The sequence below is a fragment of the Gadus morhua genome, chromosome 20 (genome assembly GCF_902167405.1).
Source record: "Gadus morhua chromosome 20, gadMor3.0, whole genome shotgun sequence".
NCBI classification, from domain to species: domain Eukaryota; kingdom Metazoa; phylum Chordata; class Actinopteri; order Gadiformes; family Gadidae; genus Gadus; species Gadus morhua.
This window is the reverse complement of record NC_044067.1, coordinates 5,625,982-5,637,154: the sequence shown is the minus strand read 5'-3', so window position 1 is coordinate 5,637,154 and position 11,173 is coordinate 5,625,982. Positions and strand designations below refer to the sequence as shown.

The 11,173-nt window shown below is 43.2% G+C and overlaps 1 long non-coding RNA gene across 1 annotated transcript; it reads left to right on the top strand.

Annotated features, from left to right (window-relative positions):
* Positions 1-175: 175 nt before the first annotated feature.
* Positions 176-10,135, top strand: LOC115533699 (uncharacterized). Its single transcript, XR_003974229.1, has 4 exons — positions 176-222; positions 1,230-1,324; positions 2,418-2,571; positions 7,625-10,135. It is a non-coding gene; the product is annotated as an uncharacterized LOC115533699 (long non-coding RNA).
* The last annotated feature ends 1,038 nt before the right edge of the window (positions 10,136-11,173 follow it).

Sequence of the window (11,173 nt, the reverse complement as noted above, 5' to 3'; positions counted from 1 at the left end):
GAGTATGCAGGACATTTTCGTTTATTTCATTTGATATATTAAAAAAGAAAAAAATATATTACATTTATTTAATTATAAATTCCTTGAACACGGCCTACAACTGTTACTCATTACTGAAATGTAACGGTCGCCTCTAAGGGGCGATATAGGGTTTTTAATTGTAAGGTCGCAGTGAGGTCAATCCACAAAAGACACCCGTGGTCTAAAGCTGCCATGAATAAGGTATTTGCACTATTTTCATACTGATTTCTTTTGCTCAATGCATAAAAAGCCTATAATGTATCGGTTAACAACTCAGTGGGATTTCATCGCTGCCCGAAGACAACAACAATTACCCAATATTACCCGAGCTCTTAACCTCTTAATTAGCTCAAATAATGAAGATGAAAATGTGAGCGTTTAACTCGATTTATGATTTCACCTTTTTTGCCTTCTGGCTCGGCCATGGCTTTCTCAGTATGTTTAAATTCAAGATATAGTTAAAGAATGTTAGAATTGACTTCGGGCTGATATCGAATTATCAATAAACACTAAATAATACCGCGTGACGCCGGTGTGTCAACACAATCAAATGACTTAAATTCCGTTAACTTTGCTTGATAGGAATGTGGAGACGAACCAACAGGAGAATTATGTTCCTGAAATAGAGGAGGGCAGAGTTTCTGTCGAATTTTGGGTGAAATAAACCAGAGAACTACTACTTTAAGTAGGCTACTTTTACAACTATAAGTACTTGGAGAGCAAGTAGTTATTATTAAAAAGGATACGGTGCCACAAATGCCGTCCTAGAAGCTACGGTCCAAGGACTGCGATTCTGAAACTGCAGCGTCCTCTATTCAAGAACATACTATTGACCAGCAGAGGCAGCGACCTCCAAAAACGTTGCGTTCACCATAGAGTTATGACGTTGTATGACGTTTACTACAAATTCCCTATTAGCTTGTGATCTTATTTTCTGTTGATCCACGATGTAGACAATAAAAGGAGCTTTGGAATAGCTTTTCATCCTGGGGCTACTACTGAGGTCTAGCCTCATAGAAAAGCTCTGCAAGTTTTCTGAAGTTAGGCTATATCATGTCTATGGAATGATTTGACCCTGTTTATATATTCGGTTGTTTCTTACTAGGCCTACCCAGTGATTATAATATTTGACATATACAGTACATGCACACAATCCTGTTTTGATGGATATGAATGCTCAATCATTAATCATGAGTTGTTTTGTACAGCCAAAACTCACAGGGGCTTGGCTTTTGGAGGGATCAATGCTCTAATCCACTGAAACTTAGAAGAGTGACCCTGGTTGGTCTTTTGGCACCAAGCGGTGAGTCTTCTCCATCTATCTTGCCGCCTCCTGACCTTTCTCCTTCACGTGAAGCCTTAGACGGAGGGCCAGACGTTGGTGTTTTGCAGATAAATGCCGTGCTGAACAAAGAACTCAGCTGCTATCGATGTGCCTTATCAGGCTAAATAGGCCTTTGGTCCGCACTTAAAATCCAATGTTCCCGTTCTTAAAGCAAGATTGATTCAGTAAAGCATTTTCTCGCTTCTTACGTTTAATCCAAATTCTTTGTGTTTACTTGACACAATTGAGATTAAGTCATCTCATTTAAGTCAGGGATGCTAGACGGCACCAAAGCCTCTCAGTACATAATGACACCCACATCCGCGATTCTTTACGGAAGAGAGCGCCAGAATGGTTTGAATTAACTCATTAATCTTGGTTTGAACCGGCAGTTGGTTGGGGAGGGGGTTAACACATATCACGGGGTAAATAGAAAATTGTTTTTTCTCTATTTTCAGAAAAGCTCTTTGAGGGTGAGAACTGTAGTCCCCTCTTAGCAGACGCTTTGTCAAAGGTGACAAAAGCCTTTAGCTTACAATGTCAGTATTTATGTTACCCTGATGGGCAAGGTCTCTTATTACTTCCTGGTTAAATCGGCCGGTTTAGCTGTCACTCTGTTAAACTGCCAGAGAAAGGCTTCAAAGTCTTAGTGAAATGGGTGGAAACAAGGTAAAGTAGCTCAGAGCCCTACTCCAAGTCTGGCAGAAATCCGTCATTAAAGCCACTCTATAATAAACCAAACACAACGTTCATTGCGGCGTTTGCTGGTTATTAGCCCCAGCCCCCCCCCGCCCCCACCACGCTATTAAACGGGGCCTCCCGCATGACTTAATATATTTATTAATATATTAATATTAATATATTTGAATTCTATGCAGTAATAAAAAAAAAAAAATCTAAAACACAAGACACATTCTAAATAAATCTTTAACGGTTTCTTCTGCTTTCCGCATGGGTTGAGAATCCTTTAATAGTGTGGAGGATTGAAGTGGGCGGGCTGGGACAAGGGCTGTTCTTGGGATATTGGGAACAAATTGACAGGGCCGTCTTTTCTGTCTCTGGCTTCATTAAGGGCGGAGAGAGCCGGACTCGCTGGCTGGCAGCCAATTTGCTTCATAGATGAAGAGCGGATGGGTGCCAAGGAGCTGGCTGCTGCTGTTGTCGGAGACGTGTTTCATGTAGGCTCCAAAATGCACCGTTTCTCTACGCCGCCGAGCAGCAAAAAGGTATTCATTATTGCCGTACAGCCTGATGGCCTAATTAAGTACGGTTGCCACTGTCAATGACTTAAAGGGGGCTTTTCATTATGGAAGTTAAAACGAATCCCTGAAGCATCGTGAAAGTGTATCCAAATACTGAAATACCGGGCCAACCAAATACGGAAAGCAACAGCCCTGTTTAAACATCTCTGTGGTTTTATAGAAGAGGCCATGACAAACGCTAACAATAGACTAATCTATGCTCTATCGCTGCCTCGTTAGAGTGGATCAAAGTTGTGGGTGAATGTATGATGTATGAGTGCAACACAATATAGTTTTGCATACAACCAGGTTAAACATTAATGTTTTCGGTACATCAGCAGAACTGCAAATGTTCAATGATCCTTTACTTCTGCGACAGATACATTACCGACTTTGAAGTCCGGAAAAAAATAGAAGAACCCTGTCATCATTCAGCTTGACCTAGGTGCTGAGACATCACATTTCTCTACTGTGACGCCAATTAGCGAACCCAGATGGTTCACTCAAAACAGTGCGGTGAGTTGCTTTCGTAAACCTGGATTGTCCTTGATTTCTCTCCATCAGCCCTTCTCCCCAGGGCTTCTGCCTCGTAGCGCAGTCTGTCGGACCTTGGGCATCGCAAGCCTTTGGAGCGATGTGTGTTTTCATTCCCTTCCTGAAGGGAGACTTTACTTTTACGTTTCACTCTCTAGGCTGCGCTGAACTTCTTCTTGCCCCTTTGACCTCAACTCAGTTCTTGATGTTATAACTATGCACTTGGTCTGACTGCACGCCTAGGGAAGCAGCCCTGGCCTACTTACCAGAACCCACTTCCCTCGTTTGTCTCTCATTTGCTCCTCCTTACACTCCTCCCCGGGGGGGGGGTGGGGGGGAGTAATCGAGTAGTATTATGTGACCACCTGACTTGGCTTGTTATAAATGTTGTCTCCATTTCCAAGAGATCATTCGAATCAATGCTCTCATTTTATTATGTTTTTTATTTTATTTAGGGCATTAAGCAGACGCTTTTTATCCAAAGTGACTTGCAACAAGTCTTTCATACACACATTTACACACATTAATATACAAAAAATGCAAGGCGCCTCGTCGTGAGAAGTTGGGATGAGGTGTCTTGCTCAGGGACACCTCATCGCTCAGCTAGGAGGGGTTGGAGATCAAACTAGCAGCAACCATGTTGCAAGGCAAACCACTCTACCTCCTGAGTTAAGCCAACCCCTCTCTTGTCATATAACATGACACAAAGACACAATTTGGGTGTAAGGTCTCTGCCAAATTAGTTAATGTAATTTACTAGTAAATGATACTGTTCCTGCAAATTAAATTTGGAACAATGAAATTTCCCCCAGGTATCAAAAGCCTTTTAAGTCTCTAACAATGTGTATTGTTATATGATACTAACAAAAGATACCGTTTTTTTTTAAATCTGCTTTATAACTACTGAGCGTCCTTCCTTTTATTCTATGTAAAATCTGCGTTATATATATGTAATGCCCCGGAGTTTAAAGTCAATAGCCCTTTCTGAAGATAAAAGAAAATCCCAGAATAACAATCGATGTATTGTAGTTCTGCTGGTATAACACAGTCTCACTTCCATATTTCGGCTGCTCAATATAAAAGATTCACGCTCAAAGATGAAGAAACCCTTCAGCAGCGGACGGATTCAAATAGCACACAATGCGACGAGATGAGATTTTGACAATTCCATTGTGTCTTACACAACCCCGGCTCACAGCAGGCAGGAGGGCCAGCCAACATGAAGCATTGCAAGAAAGAATGGAGGAGAGAATATGTGAAAGGGCGAAGCCATCTCTGCACAACCCTGACATCTTTCCTCATGCAAATTTAACATTTTATCATGACCGCTTGCATTCCCCTTTCTCAGATAGTGTTTTTATTATATTGTTTGTTCCAGAGTTAAGGTTTCCTGCTGCTTGAGTGCGGTGATCGCACATTCGATTCATGGAAATCAATGGAGGAGGGCTTCCAATCATGGCAAGTTGGTCTTCTGGCCATGATCCATTATTAGCACCGCCACCGCGCTCTATATGTTACCGTCTGTCAATTTTGGAAACAGAAGCCATTTGTAATGCCACACCGCGCCCGATCAATGTTGTTTACAAATTCAGCAGGTAGGCTGTGAAATTATCCAGGGTAAACCGTTTTAATGATTTACCTCAACGGGGTCCTCGGATGAAAATCTGCGAAAACAATATGGCGACCAATATGGTCGTCTGAGCCGCACAATGGCTACGTGTGTGTGTGTGTGTGTGTGTGTGTGTGTGTGTGTGTGTGTGTGTGTGTGTGTGTGTGTGTGTGTGTGTGTGTGTGTGTGTGTGTGTGTGTGTGTGTGTGTGTGTGTGTGTGTGTATTCTCCAGCGTCTCTTGTCTAATCAAGCTGGACGGTTTCCATCCCTCCCTCAAGAGAGTGTGGGAAAAGCTGGCGCCAAAGTGTGGCTTCTCAATACAGCGAGGCTTCTTCAGCCACTGTAACATTGGTCGTGTCGGCCCTCAGCTCTCAGACGAATACCCTGAGCGGGCCTTTCAAGTGAGATCTCATGGCCCTGGACAGAAATGGGCTCTTGAGGGATAAGGCGAGGAGGGGCGGCAATGTGAATGCGATTCTTGTGGAACTTGGGGGCTCTGAGTGAAGAACATGTGCGCTGGCAGGGAAGCTTTGAATACTTTTCAACACTTACCCACTTGGGAAATCCAGCTTACGCTTTTTATTGACTCTTGTCTGCCACGTTTTAACCCACTCTCCTCTTTTGTCCCTTATGTATACAATTACAACAGACATTATAGTGTGTGTGTGTGTGTGTGTGTGTGTGTGTGTGTGTGTGTGTGTTGATGCTTATGTGTTTGTGCAGGCAGATGAATCGCAGAGAGTCTTTGGAAGCTACTGGCCCGCACTATTGTTATCGGCAGTAAACCACAGAGTAGGATTTCAATTTTGCAGAGTAACTCTGCGTAGGTCAGCAGAGAGCCTCTGCCACTCCGTATCTCAAACGCGTTGTCAGAGCCGAGAGGGAATATATGAGTTCTATAACCAGAGCGTTATAAACTAGCCCCGGCTCCACGTTGCCTGGCAACCAGGTTCCGAGATCGAGAAGTTGTACAGATGCCAATTTAAAAGGCCGCTCAGACATAGGCTAAGATCCGCTCAAGATAAATATCGACCGACCATTGGCACTCTTTCATATTCTTTGGTTCTGAGGTATCCGGGGTCTGCGGGGGATCGTATAGTGCCGGTGTTTATTTTTAAGCACACTGCGTTTATCGTGCCTGTCGCACAAATGATAAGCAGTTTTTATTTTTTTATCTCTCCAAAGTTACAATCTGGATAATTAGCTGTTTAAATTAACGGTTGGAATTGAGAATGATGCCTAATCTGCATTGTTTGATTACTGTGATCAGATTCCGGTTCTCCTAAGAACAGTTAAACTGGTCTCTGAGCACATCTCTGCATTCTTCATTTGCGTTTGTTAATTAAAGGAACAAAGTGGAACCCGTAGGCGGGAATTATAAGGAATGTATACAATCATATTGAAATATTCTTCCCTGAAAAGGATTTTAATTGTACTGTCCATAAACCACATAGATTATCGTCAAGAATATGATGACCAAGCAGGTAAAATCCATTCAATTAAATCCCGATCTTTTAAGATCAGTTTCAGTCGAATGAGGTAATTACATTGCAGGAAGAGGTCGTTTTGGAATGGCTTAGACAAGAGCCGACCTCCCTTTTTAAACATGCCATCATGGTAAAGATGTCCAACAAACAGCACCCGGATGTGCCAAGCTTGCACATCTCTTATTGGAGAATGTGCTGACTCGTTGTTGGCAAACTTTCTGCAGTTGGGTGTTTGGAGTTTGTTTGTTTGAGTGTGCAAGCACCTTTGGTTGGCAGCATGCATATGCTAGAGGTTTATTTTGTTCTTTGACTCAACCTTTTCATTCCAATAAATGGTGGGAACAGCAACAGAAATGTAATGAATGCATACTTGTGATGCTGTGAGTAAGGAACAAATGCCCAGAAATTGCGAACGGATGGGCCACAGCCACAAACGGGTAAATAACAATCCCAATACCCTTTCAGACTCCTCCACTTGCTCCCATTTATAGCTGCAGACCATGTTGTGTTCTGCTGCTGAGCCCATGAAGTCCATCCCGTTTAGTCGGCAGCCTGTGTGGACAGTTGTGATGGCGGCGGAAATGTTGTCCGGCTGCAGATTGGGAACCCTGATACAAATTGAGGAGAAGCTGAATGGCTCAATGTTATCTCGATACATTGGCTGCCGTTTCTACCCACATGGACGGACACTCGAAGCATTCAATCCATGGACCTAACCGCCAGTTTTCATTGCATGGTCGCTGTATCTCAACTTTATCAAGAAAAAAAGTTCTGGTGTGGAAAAGAGCTGAACTTGAACTGCCTATTTCTACCCTTTTTTCCTATTTCGACACAATATATTCAGTGCTAATAGTTCATGTAGGATTCTATAATTTATTCTCAGATTAATAATTGCTTTCCTGAAGGCCGAAAGGGCCGTGCAGCACCCTACTGAAGGTCTAACTAAACTAAAGTGTTCAACAACGTTGAATAAACATTGGCGCACACATAACATGACGGTAGGTGAGCACATCTCAAAGGGATGTTTGTTTCGTCTCTCAACTCATCCTCATTGACCCACTTCACTAATCTACTGCCAGCAGATAAATAAAATGACAGACATTCAGGAGAAGTCAATGCCTGACACACACGCCTCACAAAACATCTTGGGTCGCGGAAAAGACTTGAGGCTGGAAGAGCAGCAGGGGCCACCCCCCCCCCCCCCACACTCCAGCTCTGTCTCTTGGGAGCGGGGATGAAGACCCTCCCTCCACCCCCAGTCGTAACGAGCTGACAGACAAGTCACGCACAGCTTCCCTGGTTGACGGCCGTTGATGCAATTAAAATGGAATTAACGCGAGTCTCATAATGACTCTCTCTTTCTCTCTCTCTAATTCTTTCTCTTTCTCTCTCTCTCGTTTTCCCTAGAAATACCATAGCAGACACACAGCCCTGAACCCTCCACTTATATTTTGTATGTTGTGAAGAGATGAGGCGCAGTGAATGGATTCACAAATGCTGCAGGTGGAACACGGCAGCGAGCGTAAACCGGAAAAAGGAGGCTACAAAGACCTTGCTGACAGTCGCTTTTTGAATTGCTCTTAACAGGGGGGCCATTTAAATCAAGTCTTTTTTGTACATGACCTAATTATGCCCCTATTTCCCCTCCGCTTGTGACTGCTGTGTTGAAGCTTGGTCAGCAAGAAGTGGATGTTCAACTGGCCAAGCCACCTTATGACAGATAACATCTTAACCCACCCCAGTCTCAATCTGCTGCCATTTCCTTGTTCCTTGCAATACCTCTAGATTCGTCCCGATGACCTTATCTACATTTCCATTAGCCTCGGGCCATCGTTGCTAATTGGACGCGCCATGGAGTCCTCTCGGGGCCCACTCCGGATTCAGCTAAAGTTTCACACTGCCCTGGTCTGTCTGCTGCTGGATTTGTCATCCAACACTCTTTTCACTGTTTAGGATTATGAAAGGAAGTGTGAAGGGTTCAGGCTGGCTGGGTAGAGCCGGGGCGATATCTTCCCTCAGTTTTTTTATTTTTCGTTTTGGTCGTGACAAGGAGTTGGATTTCTGCGTTAGACATCATTGTTTCACATAATTAGAAAAGGGGGAGAAAGTTTATGCCAGGTGGTTATCAATGTGGATGATGGCCAAACAGATGAAGGGGTGCACTATTTATCTCCCTGAGCTAGAGCAATGTAAATTATTTCAGAAATTGGATGACTTTACTGCAACTAATAACAGCAGGGAAAATAGATGCAGGCTTTGTCCCAGATGATAGGCTTACAGCCACTAAAGGAATATTACACCATAATAATCATGTTTAGTTTTACATGAAATCAATAAACATCACACGCTGCTTATGAATAGCTTTGCCTTTGTCTCTGATGAAACCTCTAGGGCATGTATTTTCATCATCATTGATTTTGCCTAAAACTGTGTTGCACGATTAGTGCATATCACTAGTTCATGACAACATAATTTGACTCAAAGATAAACTATTATATTGAATATGTGCCCAGTCCTTATGCTAATGAACCTTCAGTAGTATATTAAACTTTTTTTGCCGGGGCAGCCATATTACTTGCTTATGATCGGATTAAGTTGTTTGAATGATGTGTGAACATTTTGAATTCAGTGAGACGGTCTCCAACCAACTTGCAGAGAATGCCCTTCCAAGCTGCCCTCTATTACAATTGAATCTTGGAGACATTTACGCAAGGGGGATAGGGATTTAAAGCCACACTTTTGGGCAAGCTAGAAGGGGAAGATTCAGAGATACAAGCCAATGACAATGACACAGGACTAAGCTTTGCTCAAAGTTTCTTCCGGCGCAGATATCAGATGGATATTTCAAGCATTGGTGCATTGGAACCACCTGATTTATCCTGTTTTGGGCAAGTCTTAGTCAGGGTATGATTGAAAATGAATGATTATAAAGTATACCAACTGGGGGTTGTAAGACTAGCAGTACACACCGGATGCCACTGGTCAAAATTTTGGGTTAAACAAATGTATAGGTTACGAGCACATTCAATATCTTTAACACGTCTTATGCCGAATGTTTTAGGGGACATGGAATTTTTTATACAGAAGTAACATTTCTATGTTAAACAATGGTGAATAAGTTAATGCAAAGCTTTGGTATGTTTTGAGTTGGCCCTTTGTTTACTCTGATATAACTCTTTTGCTTGTCGTCATGTATGTCTTGTTAGCGGTTCCTCCACTAGATGGCACAGTATCGTCTTAGCAAACAGCAACAGCAGTGCAATGAGAGGCTTTCCCCATGACCAGTATGCCTTGACTGAACATTTATCTTAGGATGTTTCAAACACTTGCTGCAGCAGATGAGTCCAACGCTAACCTGATTCACATGAGACCTTCGACCTTGCATTTCTAAAGACAGGCCAAATCGATGGCATCATGGCTAAAATGCCTGATATCATATATCTAAAAACCTTTGAACGTTTGGTTACGCTTTTTTAATAGGTTAATCTCTAACAGATCTGATCTTTTTTAGGTGTGGGCAGTTTCAGCACATCGTTGATATTCATGAGGTGGACTAAGTGTGACATGTACAATCTAGGTTAAACGCAGGTTCGGGGCGGAGGAGCTATATGAATAACTACAGACTCAACAGTCAACCTAGCAGTGTTGTGTGTCCCAATTGAATGAATTGATCCAATATTGATCCAATAATTGTGTGGATAATGTGTAATGTATCTGTGGTCTTCCCGCGGGGCTTGGAAAGAGAGACACGGCTGGATGGGGAGGGGTCTTTCACAAAAGCAACAAAAGGAAAACAGAAATGTAATGTAAACCTATATGCAAAAAAAGGTCATTTGATTAAAATAATGTCCTACATCAAAACCTGTCACCCCTGCTATGCCCCTGGTGTTTATGGAGATAGGCGCTCTACCATAGAGAGCCATTTTATGGCACTCTCTTCAACAAGCTTGATGACTTAATCACGGGTTTTGCGCTGTGTTTTCCTTCCGAGTTATAATTAATGTTAGGAAATATAAGTTCAATTTCACTCTGACATTCTTTGATTACAGTTTTCTTTCACAAAACAATAATGTCTATAATCAGCTCCCATTTCAAAGAATCCCAAAGCAAAAGAGAAACCAAACAGCCAACCCGGTGAATCCGAACAAAGTTAGAAATATGAGAACAACATGACTCAGCCTTCACCAGTCTAGTCTGTCGGAGGCATCAGGAATTCAGATTCAGATTCTTTGTCTCTTTTTCTTTTCAATTAGGCTCTTGTTCATGTTCCAGACGATCCCCCCCCTCACAAAGCAAATCGGAAGCAGGTGGAGAGGCATGCTCGCACCGACATCCTAACGCATGCTTCTGCATGGGTCTGATAAAATGTACATGTTTCAAAGAGCACACGGCTGGGGCACATTACTATACAAACCCTTCTGTGGGAGTCGAACGCTCCCCCCTTCACATGCGTTGCTATCAGGAGACGAGCTGCCAGACGCTTTCTCCTCACTTTCTCCCCCTGACTTCAAAGCAGCCCTATATTCCCCCTGTCAAAGTACTGCTGCAGTCCTGCCAGCTTGCGGGAACCTTCCTCAGGAAACTTGGGAGCTTGCATTGGCTCTGTGAAGGCAGGTGTGTGGAGGGCACCAATCTATTCCCATTTAGCCTCAACAGGGCTGGACCGGGAAGCAATAGTATCCTTTCTCCCCCCCCCCCCCCCCCCCCCCCCCCCCCCTTCTCTCCACCTGTCGACGGAGCAACACATCCGTATTATCCCCTGCGGTCGACTCACCTTTCCGAATGCTGCGTGGGCCCACAAGTCCTCCTTCGACACTTTTGAATCCATTACGGAAGGCCTTTTGAACTGGTCTTGGATTTGGTTTGGAAAAGCATTTGAGAAATATTCCTGGGTGACTTTCTCTGTGAATTCTCAATTTGCGTTGTTAGACTTTTTAGCATTTAAAACATTCTAAG